We start from the raw sequence: 12,261 nt of genomic DNA, 5'->3' as shown, positions 1-12,261 counted from the left end.
GTGTTATCGTGGGGTATAACAAAACTCGTATTTATCAATGGCGATCAGAAGACCACAGATATCATGGTGTCTTCAACGCTTTCAACTTATTTGATGTGCTAGACATCAATTCAAAGGTATATATCTGATCAGCTGGTGATGATTCGCTAGGATACTACTATAACTGAATTACTTTGAATCCATCACTGTTAGTCTACAAATTGCTAACTCGACAATTTTACGGATTTTGATTATATGTAAACAGTTGACTAAGGATCCGATTTACATATCCGTTGAACACGACTTAATATTAAGAACTGGAGTAAAATTGAAATATCTTTATCAAACTTGAGAACACTTTGGTTTTTAAAAAAGGTCAAATCAGTACAATGTTGTAGCAATGAGACGAAGTTGTATGAAAAACTTTCCGGGTTTATCTAAAAAGGTTTTAGAATAATCGATAAATATTCATATGTGGCTACCAGGTATGTATTATGTCTACAACTTTACTTTCGCCGTTTTTTTTTTGTAAATTTAAGACTTTTTTCACCGTACGTATCCGAAAGCATTCCATGAGCCTCAGCCGCACTTTTATTGGAATTAAAAAAGAAAAGCAAAATTTCCCGCAAAGGTCGAGAATTCGGCTCAAAAAGTGATATTTTCAGTTGAGAATAAGTTTGGGATGCAAACAGATCTCTACAAATATTTTGTTGGGTTAATGTTGACACAAATGTCCAAGATCGATATAAAACGACTTAATCGATTTAATCGATCAGTGCTTGACCCTAGTGACATCTATTGGAAAACGGCGGAAGCAAAGTTGTAGACCTAATAATACAAATAAAACATGCAATAAATTCAAGTAAAAGCTTTCTTAAAATTTAAGTTAGCTTGTTTCGAGGATAACGAATTTCCACTCTTAGACACACATATTTATATATGTATATACATAAGTACTTAGTATGTAGATTGCCATGATAGACAAAATATAAACAAATTTCGTGCTAAACATTGAAGCTTAACAGATTTCCTGTAGCTTCTTATGTGCATTTATTTGTACATATGTATGTATATATGTACATATAGGGTGTATGTGTTTGTATGACTGCAAAAGTAAGCTGTGAGTGTGTAGGCGTGCATGGTTGAGCTCACGTTAAATCGACAAGCAAAATCAATGTCTTCATTTTGCTTAATCCGCTATAGTGAACAACAACAACAACAACACATTTGCAATAACAAAAACAATAATAATACTCGTAATATGTAACGTATAAATTTGCCAAGTGTGTGTGTGTGCTTTTACGCCAAAATAGGCAAATACCTAGCCAATGTATTGTACGAAATCTATTAACTGGAAATTTGTGCTCGCAAAAAGTTGAGCCATAAAATAGTATGTACATTTTTTGATGCCCTTTCACATCCGGTTTGTGTGTGAATAGATGTACTCAAATGTCAGCTGGTTTACATGAACCCTTGCGTTAAAGCTGAAAGAATTCATATTAAACTCATATAGACTTACTGGTATCTTTCGAATATATATATGCAAGTACATATGTACTCATATATATATGTATGTATGTATTTATTATTATGTAGCTATTTTTGTGGCTGTTTGTCAGCAGGTTTATGTGTAGCAAGTTTTGCTGCTCGTGGACTGTCATTTTGTCATTGGCGTTGTCATTGATGTTCGTGTTGACGTTGTTATATCACCGGTTACACGCTTCGCAAAATCATAACAACAACATGGAAAAAGCGTAAATAGCATAAACAAGCCGAAAAATAGCTACCCATAATATGTATGCGCCGCAATATACTCAAACACACATACAAATACATAAAATTGTATACGAATTATCTGTACTCGCATGTGTGTATGTGTGTGTGTGGAATGGAATAAATATCCTTGCTTTTAGGTGTGTGCGTACGGGCCTCTCTCCACAAGCTCCGTTTTTATCCTTTAACATTTTTTCGATTTTCGTCGCAAGCGCTTTATTGAAATGGCGACAAGCGGATCAGTAACAACTTATTTGCATTCAATTTGAATATGTTATGTGCGCTGTCGGGTGGATCGCTTGGCCTTTTAGGCTTACCGACTGGATTATCCTAAAATGCAAAACAACAATTACCGAAAAAAAACAGCAAACAACCGGTTGGGGAATACATGCAAGCGAAAATATATATATACAATTATGTGAAACTGACAAATAATTTGTAATTCGTTGATACGGAAAACGCTGCCTGAAAACCGTTTGTTCCGTAATTGAAAAGCTTAAAGCTTCTTCTTATATTCGACTTTAATATAGAATCCTTTCTAGGAAAGTGGCACCGGGAGATAGTTTAGCACAATCATAACAACTCAAACTATAAACTTTAAGCCGCTTCATAAAAAATACGATTTTAAATGCTATAAAAAGTGTTGACTTGAAATGTTGTTTCCCTTGTGGAGTTGCATGCAAATTTGATAAGCTCCTTGATTACCACTTAAGTGATGAAGTGAATAGTTTAGCAATTTACCGCATTCTATTACAAATTTTATGACATTAGGATTTTTTGGAGAAGAATTTATTTATCAGATATTTACAATCTCTCTATAGCCTGTAACTGGTAGGGTTCAGATTGTTTACTCGCCTTAAAGTATACTCTAGAAGGCAATACAGCTATAAAGTTATGAAATTCATTTATTTCATCTGACTTAGTTTTGTGGGTTTGATTTAACTTATTATATGTATGTATGCCCATGTGAATTTGTGCTCGCTCATAGCATAACATAACATACCATAACATAACATAACATAACAGGACATGACATGACATAACCAAAGAATGTATAATACAATTAAATATTATAACATGATTGCATTTAATGTGTTATATAAGTTTATCCTTACACTGAAAGTTAATGTTTCATGACTTAAACTTGAGTTAACTCTCAAAGACGTAAAAATGAGTTCTCTTAGTAATAATTTATAATTGTTAAACAATATATCGCTCATTTACTTGAATAGTGTCACAACTCAAAAATCGTGTTTTTTGAGTTGAGTATGCAGAAATGTGCGCAATTTCAGCGTCCATATTGTATAAAAATTTCAGTCTGATGCGTAGAAAAATAAACCGTGAAATAAGAATGTGCCGTTATTAAACTTGTTATGTTGCATTATTTTTTAACCACAATAACGACACTTCTCAGTTGTGCCAGAATTAGGCATGGATTTTTTGCTGAAAGAGAGACATATTTTGGGTTACAACACATATTGTCATAGAGTGAATTTGGTTTTCTTTTCAGAAAGAACGACATATTTTGTATTACAACGATATTGGTGAAAAGTAATTAAATTTTTCATATTGATTTTTTTTCAACAAAAACGACACATTTGACTTATGACGGCGGAATTTAATTATTTTTTTCACAAATAACGACATAATTCAAAATGGGTCACATTCATGTCTAAGAAAAAGCATTAGTACACTCTATTTGGTCCATTTATGCTCAACATTGGATTTAATATATTACACGCCACTAGATTTGTTATTAAAATTATGGAATTTTTCCACATTTGCTAAATAAGAGACAATTGAAAACTTTAAATCGCTCTCCTGAAAAATCGACTTTTTTGAGTTGTGACACTATTCAAGTAAATGAGCGATATGTACATTAATCCGGCTGTTTATTCAGATGAACTCCACTAATTTTTCCCCAGACATCATCAAATGATTTGTACCACTCCTTAAACGTTGAGACAATGTGTCAAAGCACCTGCGCTCACACAAATGGAAATTAAATTTGATGTTATGTACTAATTATGTATATTTTTTGTCTGCAAATGCGAATTTAATTTGCAGTAACAAAGGTAATCATTCCGACTGGCAGACAACGAAACAGTGTATTAAACACAAATAACAGATCTTTTTGCTGATTTCGAAGCCACAGCTGTATGTGTTCTCGCAATAGAATTAGGATGTACGGTATTAACATCACAAAAAATTAAAAAATAAATTGGGTGAACGGTTATTTACCTTGCCACTTTTTGTTTCTAAACTCAAATACTAAGTGGCAGTTTTACCAAAACCCGAAATATATTATAAAGAGATTGAAAGTATGTATGTATGTGTAACAGACCAAATCGATTATCATCATTACAGAACAAAGTCATTAAAGTTTTCTTTCAATGAGCTTATAAGACATTTTAAAACTGAAAATAAAATTTCCACCAGGGCTGCTGTCATTTGCGAAAATTTTAATGCCACTGCACTGCATAGTAGAATTTTTCCAACGTTGATTGCAAATTGCATTTTAAATACCTATATGAAACCATATGTTTGCGTGCTTTGCACACGTGTGAAAGGTGTTTGTATGTATTTATATTATTTTGTGATTTTTTCCTTTTTCCTTTTTCCCCAAACAACATGCAACACATGTGGAGGCAGTTGCGGTGGAGTCGTTGCTGGTCGGTTACTGGCATCATTATGTAAATTTGAACAGGCAATTTGGGTGTCGAGCTTATTGCGCTCATTACTTCATCATCAAAATACACACAAGTAAATGCTTTAACATATACGCAGCGAAAGCAGCTGTGAGCGTTTAATATTACGGTAGGTAAATAAACTAATGAGAGCAGATGTTGCCCACATACTTAACCCTTAATGTGCGATTGCTCGAAATAGCAACAGGTTTGTAAATATCTACATATATTCGTACGCTACTATTTAGGACACAATTTCATAGCTTTTATGGGGCATAATTCCAAACTACTGCAAGTGCAAAATGGAAAGTGGTCCGGAATCGTTCTATGTTTTAAGAAGTTCAATATATGGACTTTTTAAAAACCTCAATGTATCACAATAACATAAAGAGGGTAATTGGTTAGAAGCTCTGTCAGGATCGGGAAGGACCTCTCCGAGACGTTCGATAACAAACGAGATTTCACACAAGGTGACTCACTATCGCGTGACTTCTTTAACCTGATGCTGGAGAAAATAATAATAGCTGCAGAGCTAAATAGATCTGGCGGACGCCGATGATATCGATATCATTGGAAACAACACCCGCGCCGTTAGTTCTGCTTTTTCCAGATTGGATAAGGAAGCGAAGCGTATGTGTCTGGTGGTGAACGAGGACAAGACGAAATATCTCCTGTCGTCAAACAAACAGTCAGCGCATTCGCGTCTTGGCTCCCACGTTACTGTTGACAGTCATAACTTTGAAGTTGTAGATAATTTCGTACACCTAGGCACCAGCATAAACACCGATAATAATGTCAGCCTTGAAATCCAACGCAGAATCACTCTTGCCAACAGGTCCTACTATGGACTGAGTAGGCAATTGAAAAGTAAAGTCCTCTCTCGACGAACAAAAACTAAACTCTACAAGTCTCTCATTATTCCTGTCCTATTTTATGGTGCAGAAGCGTGGATGATGTCAACATCCGATGAGACGGCACTAGGAGTTTTCGAGATAAAGGTTTTGCGGAAGATTTATGGTACCTTAAACATTGGCAACGGCGAATACCACAGAAGATGGAATGATGAACTGTATGTGTTATTCGACGACATAGACATAGTCCAGCGTATAAAAAGACTGCGGCTACGCTGGCTAGGTCATGTTGTTCGATTGGACGAAAGTGGCCCAGTACCCGCTGGTGGAAGCCGAGGAAGAGGGAGGCCTCCACTCCTATGGAAGGACCTGTCTTTGCTTGGTATTACCAATTGGCGCCAAGCTGCCAAAAGGGGAGATGCGTGGCGCACTGTTATTGTTGTTGTTGGGGACTGTTATGGGCTAAAACCGTGTAAGCGGTGTCTACGCCAGTCAAGAAGTTGAATTGCTTGGAATGCATGCCCAGTTTTATCTCTTTAACTCTCTACACAAAGCAGACATTTTTTTGAGAACAGACTGTTCAGCTGCAGGGCATGCAAATAGGACTAAGCACATTTGATAATAGGTTCCTAACACAGCACGCGTCCACCTGCCCTTTGCCACTTTCTGTGGGTATTACGCTGAGTATAGGCAACCTTAATGCTTCAACACAGATCGCGCATGACATGAGCTGACGCAATCCTGCTTCGCTTTTAATACAACAAGCATATGCAGTGGCAACAACAACGCGTGCAGCGCCATCAGCAGCAGCATCCGTAGCCTATCACTTCCGGGTAAACACTATTTTCCCCGCTAACGTTGATAACATCCAGCACAGCAGTAAGACTCAGCGTTTGTCAAAGAGTTGGTTAATATTCACTGGCGGTTGGAGATGTGTTACGGCTCAGCCGCGTTGTTTCACTAGGTTTTTAGGCGAAGTTCGTTTGCGTCACAAAGCGCGACAGGCGATGAATTCATTTTTAATGGTGTTCTGCGCACACACCTGAGTATGTTGTGAGGCCTCCTATGTTTACGTACGTGTATTTGCATTGTTGATGCAGATGGCGCTAGTTGAGTAGTTAATAGACCCATTTATACAAGCTCACAAATAGGTCACAGCCAAATGACATACTCGGCTTGTTGCATTGGTGAGCTTCAAAGTGCATTTGCGCTATGGCATTGACTGGCATAGAATGTTGTTGTATGCATATGTAAAGCTTTGAAATAAATTCTTTGACACCTATTTCAGCTGGAAAGTGTGTGGTCCAAATACGTGTGATATTTTTGAGTTAATTTTATTAAACCAAATTTTTTAATTTGTAATGGTTATCTACATTCTGCACTGAGTGAACCTAGAGGTCCTTGCTTAATTTAGACAAGTTACCTTTCCTTGGAATCTTCTTTTCCAGTTGAAAATTGGGTTAAAGTAGTTGGTATCTGCGAGATTGTTCTTACCCACCGAACTACGTCTAAAGATTGTATATGTAAATTCCCCTCCCACCAGAGGAAGGGCAAAGAGATCTATCGGCGGCAGGTTTAGTACCCAATCGCCGACGTTGGGTTGGTTCTTAATGTGTCCATTATGAAAAGCACCGTGAGGCACTGAACCCTTTCCATTGGCTTTCGATAAGTATATATCCGGTCCATCACGCTATAGTGACTACCGTGAACTGCTATAGCGTAGCAGTGCCGAGCAATTGCCTAAATGCATATAAGGTATCGTTAATTATCTTTCTACATATCAAGACTCACCGTTGTATAGCCCGCTCAACTCCTATTTACTCGATAAAGGAGGATACAGTAGAACATCTTCTATGTGGGTGCAGGAAAATGAAAGACACTGATCGGTATCGATTTTATTGACGATGTCTCCGAAATTCCCTTTATAAAACTTGTTGAATTGAACAACTTTATCAGACCACTGGATGGTTCAGAGTTCGGTAGAAGAAGATATGACCCAATATTTTGTTTTTTTTTTATGAATAAATACTTCCCAAAAGTTTTATTTTAGTAATCTCTTAATTTCGAGGGGACTCCTTATATAGTCTATAAACAAGTATATTTACTAAATCGGTAAGAAAATCTTTGTATTTTAATTTTTGACAGTAATTTAAGGCAGGGTCTTGTGGTTATATTTCTTTTATAAGGTATCTGCATATTTTATTATATTTCTGAATCGAATTCAACTTTGTTACGGCTTTTACATGTAATATTTTTTACAAAAGATATCAAAGAAAACGAGCAGAACACTTCAAACGGGTATCAGGCCGCTAATTGCTTAGTTTCAAACATCAAGAAAAGCGCAACAACGTTTGATGAGACCAGATTCCACGGTCATAATAGGGAGGGATTCAGGCAATAAGGTTGAACTAGGAAATATAATAATCTCCAATTAATACTGAAACAAATGCAAATTGAAAGTTGTAATATTACAACTCCACACCCGACATATGTCCGTTGTATGGAACATGCCCTAATTAACAATAACCCACTGACATGACCTTATTAAAAACATCCATCTTACCACTTTCACTTCCTTCCATTGTATGGACGCAATCAAAACAAGACCAGCATCACTTATTTGATGCTTTTTCAACACCTATGAGACATGAGTTTAAACCGAATTACTGTGAAACCTCGCACCAGTTAATGGTAGCACACATAGCACCACTCTCCGAAAAACATACAAATTCATGTTACATAAAGAGATCGACTCTTAAGTACTTTCTACTCATAATTATCCCAATAAAAATGTTTGCAGTAATCCAAGGGCGATGAAGAAAACACTCGCAGTCCTACGAGAAATCAAAAAGCCCAGAACAATGAAGCGGTCATAGAGTCTACCAGTAAACTGCCTCACCTCATTTCGGTGTCTTGCAATAGCACATTTAAATGCAATTACTGCAATGAAGGCGTGGTATTTGTATGGATTTTTTGCGTGTCTATTATTACTTTATTATGAACACTTGCCACAGTAGCACTCTGCCTCCGCTTCCCCAGCACAAAAATATCATTTTCATACCTTTAACGGCGCATTGTTGTATCATATTATTCTTTGCTTTAATACTATTGTTTGTTATTTTTGTCTTATAAGTGTATTTCGGTTGGTTGGTCTTTCGGTTGCTTAATCCCCACATAGTCACATTAAGTATTTTTTGTCTTAAATGTATTATATATATTATACATATATTTCGACATATTTATATACTTCATATATGTATATACATACATATGTATGGACATTCAGTTTTTTGTCGTCGCTTCGCTTTGTTTGTGCCTTTTATTATCCACAATAATGGCTGTCTACCTGTGGTGACTGCGGTGTCTTGTTGGCTTTTGACTCTTTTCACTTTCCACTTACCGTTAACAGGTGACTATACATACATATGTACATATATGTATATGTATGGGTAAGTGGCTGCAATTAGGCCAGCTCCAGTCGTCGTTTTAACGAGGAAATGCTCTTTGCGGGAAAAACATGTTAACAAGTATCCTTTTTTGTTTTTGTTTTTTCCGTTTTTGCCTTCCGAATGACAACAAAAACAACTTTCGCATAGTATATAATTAATTTGGAGTGCATGTAAACAAGTTGCAACAAAATTAATTTATGCAGTAGAATTTCGTGGTGTAATTTAAATAGCTGACTAGTGTTTATGCGAACAACAACAATGAAAGCTATTTTTAATGTACTTGGAAGAAAGGATTTTGTTTTGGCATAGAGTTGCAAGTTTAATGCTCTTTTCTTGTAAATATTTTCAATGTATGTAAATATAACATTCTATATGTCATAGGAAACGCTGGTGGAACTATCATGTAATTATATTCCTCTACGTTATTTTCAGAACTTCGACTACTCGCTACATAGATCACTTTGAGGTATACACCTTCTGATTTGGTTTCAAAAACATCCAAGCACTTTTCATATGTGAGAGATTTAACGATATTTTGAGTGAAGAATTACACTCAAGCACTGAGTTCTACATGTTCGAAATCGGGGAGCTTGAAAAGTTATAGTCCGATCTCGACAATTTTTCCACAAGTGATGTCACAGATCATATACAGTATTTGTATAAAGTTTTATTCCGCTATCTTAATTCTTGATGTATATAAATGTAAAGTGAACGAATCAGATGGGAATCGAAATTGTGTTATATGTGAACCGATTTCGCCCACTTTTTACTGGTAATATCAGGATGTGAAGAAAATATTATATACCTCGTTTCATTAAATTAGATCGAGTAGTTTCTGAGATATGGTTTTTGACCCTTAAGCCATATGAGCCACGCTCATTTTTATACTCTCGCAACATGTTGCACAGAGTATTATAGTTTTGTTCACATAACGGCTGTTTGTGTCATCAAAAAATAAAAGAGTTAGATATCAGGTTCTTTATATATAAATTATCAGGATGACGAGTGGAGTTGAAATCCGGATGTCTGTCCGTCCGTCAGTCCGTTTGTCCGTGCAATCGATAACTTGAGTAAAAATTAAGATATCTTAATGAAACTTGGCACACATATTTCTTGGCACCCTGATGAGGTTGCTTTCGGACCACTGCCACGCCCACAAAATGGCGATAACCGAAAACCTATACAGTATCATAACTAAGCCATAAATAAAGTTATGAAAATGAAATTTGGAACATAGGATCGCATTAGGGAGGGACACATTTGAATGTAATTTTTTTGGAAAAGTGGGCGTGACCCCAAATAGGTTTTTTTGTATATATTTTGCAAACCTATAAAGCTATATAAACCAAACTTTCTGCAGTCGTTTCTTTCAGTCGTTTCCTTATATAGTCCAAAAATGATAGAAATCGGATAGTAACCACGCCCACCTGCCATACAATGGTTAAGTTGAAATTAACTAAAAGTGAGTTAACTAACTAAGGAGAAACGTCAGAAACACCAAATTTTACATAAGAAATGGCAGAAGGAATCTGCACTGAGATTTTTTTACAAAATGGAAAATGGGCATGGCGTCGCCCACTTATGGGTCAAAAACCATACCTCAAGAACTGCACGTTTGATTTCAATGAAATTCGGTATATAACACTTTCTTGACACCCTCATGACACGGGTGTAATATGGGAGAAATCGGTTCACAACTACGCCTACTTTCCATGTAACTCAATTTTGAATTCTTCAGATTCGTTCACTTTATAATATATACATTAGGAACAAATGAAGATAGCGGAATAAAACTTTATAAAAAATATTGTATTTGAGCTGTGGCATCAGTTGTGGAAAAATTGTCAAAATCGGACCATGACTTGATATAGAACATAAAGAACTCAGTGCCTAGGGCTAATTTTTCACCGAAAATATAGGTAAGTCTCTCATATATTTAATGTAATTCATTCTCTCTGAATTTTTTTCTTATAACAGTTTACCTCTGTACAAAAAATGGTTAAAATCGAGTCATAACTTCTGCCAGATCCCATATATCTAATTATAAGTAATGTAAAATTAAGTGACCGTATAGTCTTTGATATATTGTATCTTGGTGGTGAAAACGAGTGAAATCTATTTAGGAATTACCTCAGTCCCCATATATTATTTATGATGATTTTCGTTATTCTATTGGACTTAATGCCGAATATATGGGTCGAATTGTGTTATCTTTATAAAATTACATCAATAAATTGCGACAGTATAAAATGTTCGGTTGAATCCGAACTTAGCCCTTCCTTATTTTCCATTTAAAAAAAATCTAAGTGCAGCTTTCTATTTCTCATGTAAAATTTAGTGTTTCTGGTGTTTTCCGTTAGTGAGTTAACGCACTTTCAGTAATTTTTCAACATAACCTTTGTATGGGAGGTGGGCATGGTTATTATCCGATTTCACTTAGTTTCATGGTAAGCGATGTTTATACTCTCTTAGCAACTTTGAAGAGTATGGAATAACTGACGGAAATAAAAGCATGGAAACAGCTCTAAGGCTTCTTTTTGAAGAATCTATGAAAATCCGCCACTGAGCTGAGACGTACGAGACCTCTTGGACAAAGTAGGAAGTGAACTACTTCTCACGATATCTTGATCCAAGCAACTCTGCTGCGTTTTTTGGAATTTTCAATTCTCATATCAAATTATTTAGCTCGTCCTGTTAAAACAATTTCGGACTACTGCCATTTTTAAATTCAAAATTTTACGTGTCATCAGGTTAAGAGACAGCACCAACTTGGTCAGAATTTTATTCTGATCTCCAAAATTTAAACAAAATACGGAAAATATAGTTTCAGGGCACAACAAGTTAAGTTTGTTAACGTTCTTTATTCATAAAGTAGTGAAAATTCTGGCCTGTATACATTTTTAAATAAAATTGTTCCTATTAATTTATGATTTCAAGTTAGTCCAAAAACCCCCGGTTTTTTATAAAATCTTTCGTTTTGCAACCTAACGACCTGACATTTTTTAGTTTTCAGAACAGTTAATTACATAAAAATCATCCAGACATTATTTTTGTTGCAGACCTGTGTAATTTATGAGATACGTTAATTAAGTGTCGTTCGGAGCAATATATATTTAAAATCCTAAATTTATGCTAGGTATGCAATAATGTCATAGGTACCCTTTGTAAGAAAATATGACCTTTCTGCACGCTTGCAACGTATGTAAATACATACATATATACTACTGATTATATGACATCATAAAATGTATTCATTGTATGTGTGTATGTTCTGCATCGATATAAACATGCTGTCCGATTAAATGATAAGCGATAAATATTGCGAAAGTTTATAGTAGAGTTGTTTACAGCTATCAATTAACAGCAACATTTAAATGCCTCCCAATGCTTTGCATCGTAAACGAATAATAACAATAAATAATTTGGCCAATTTGAACTGTTTGGATGCATTTGTTTTTACGAATTTGCAGAAGAACTCTTGTGCGTTGAACTTTAAAAGGTTCGTGAACACCAATTTGAACT

The sequence above is a fragment of the Zeugodacus cucurbitae genome, chromosome 3 (genome assembly GCF_028554725.1).
Source record: "Zeugodacus cucurbitae isolate PBARC_wt_2022May chromosome 3, idZeuCucr1.2, whole genome shotgun sequence".
Classification (NCBI taxonomy): Eukaryota; Metazoa; Arthropoda; class Insecta; order Diptera; family Tephritidae; genus Zeugodacus; species Zeugodacus cucurbitae.
The sequence above is the reverse complement of the archived record's forward strand: the minus strand, read 5'-3'. Positions refer to the sequence as shown.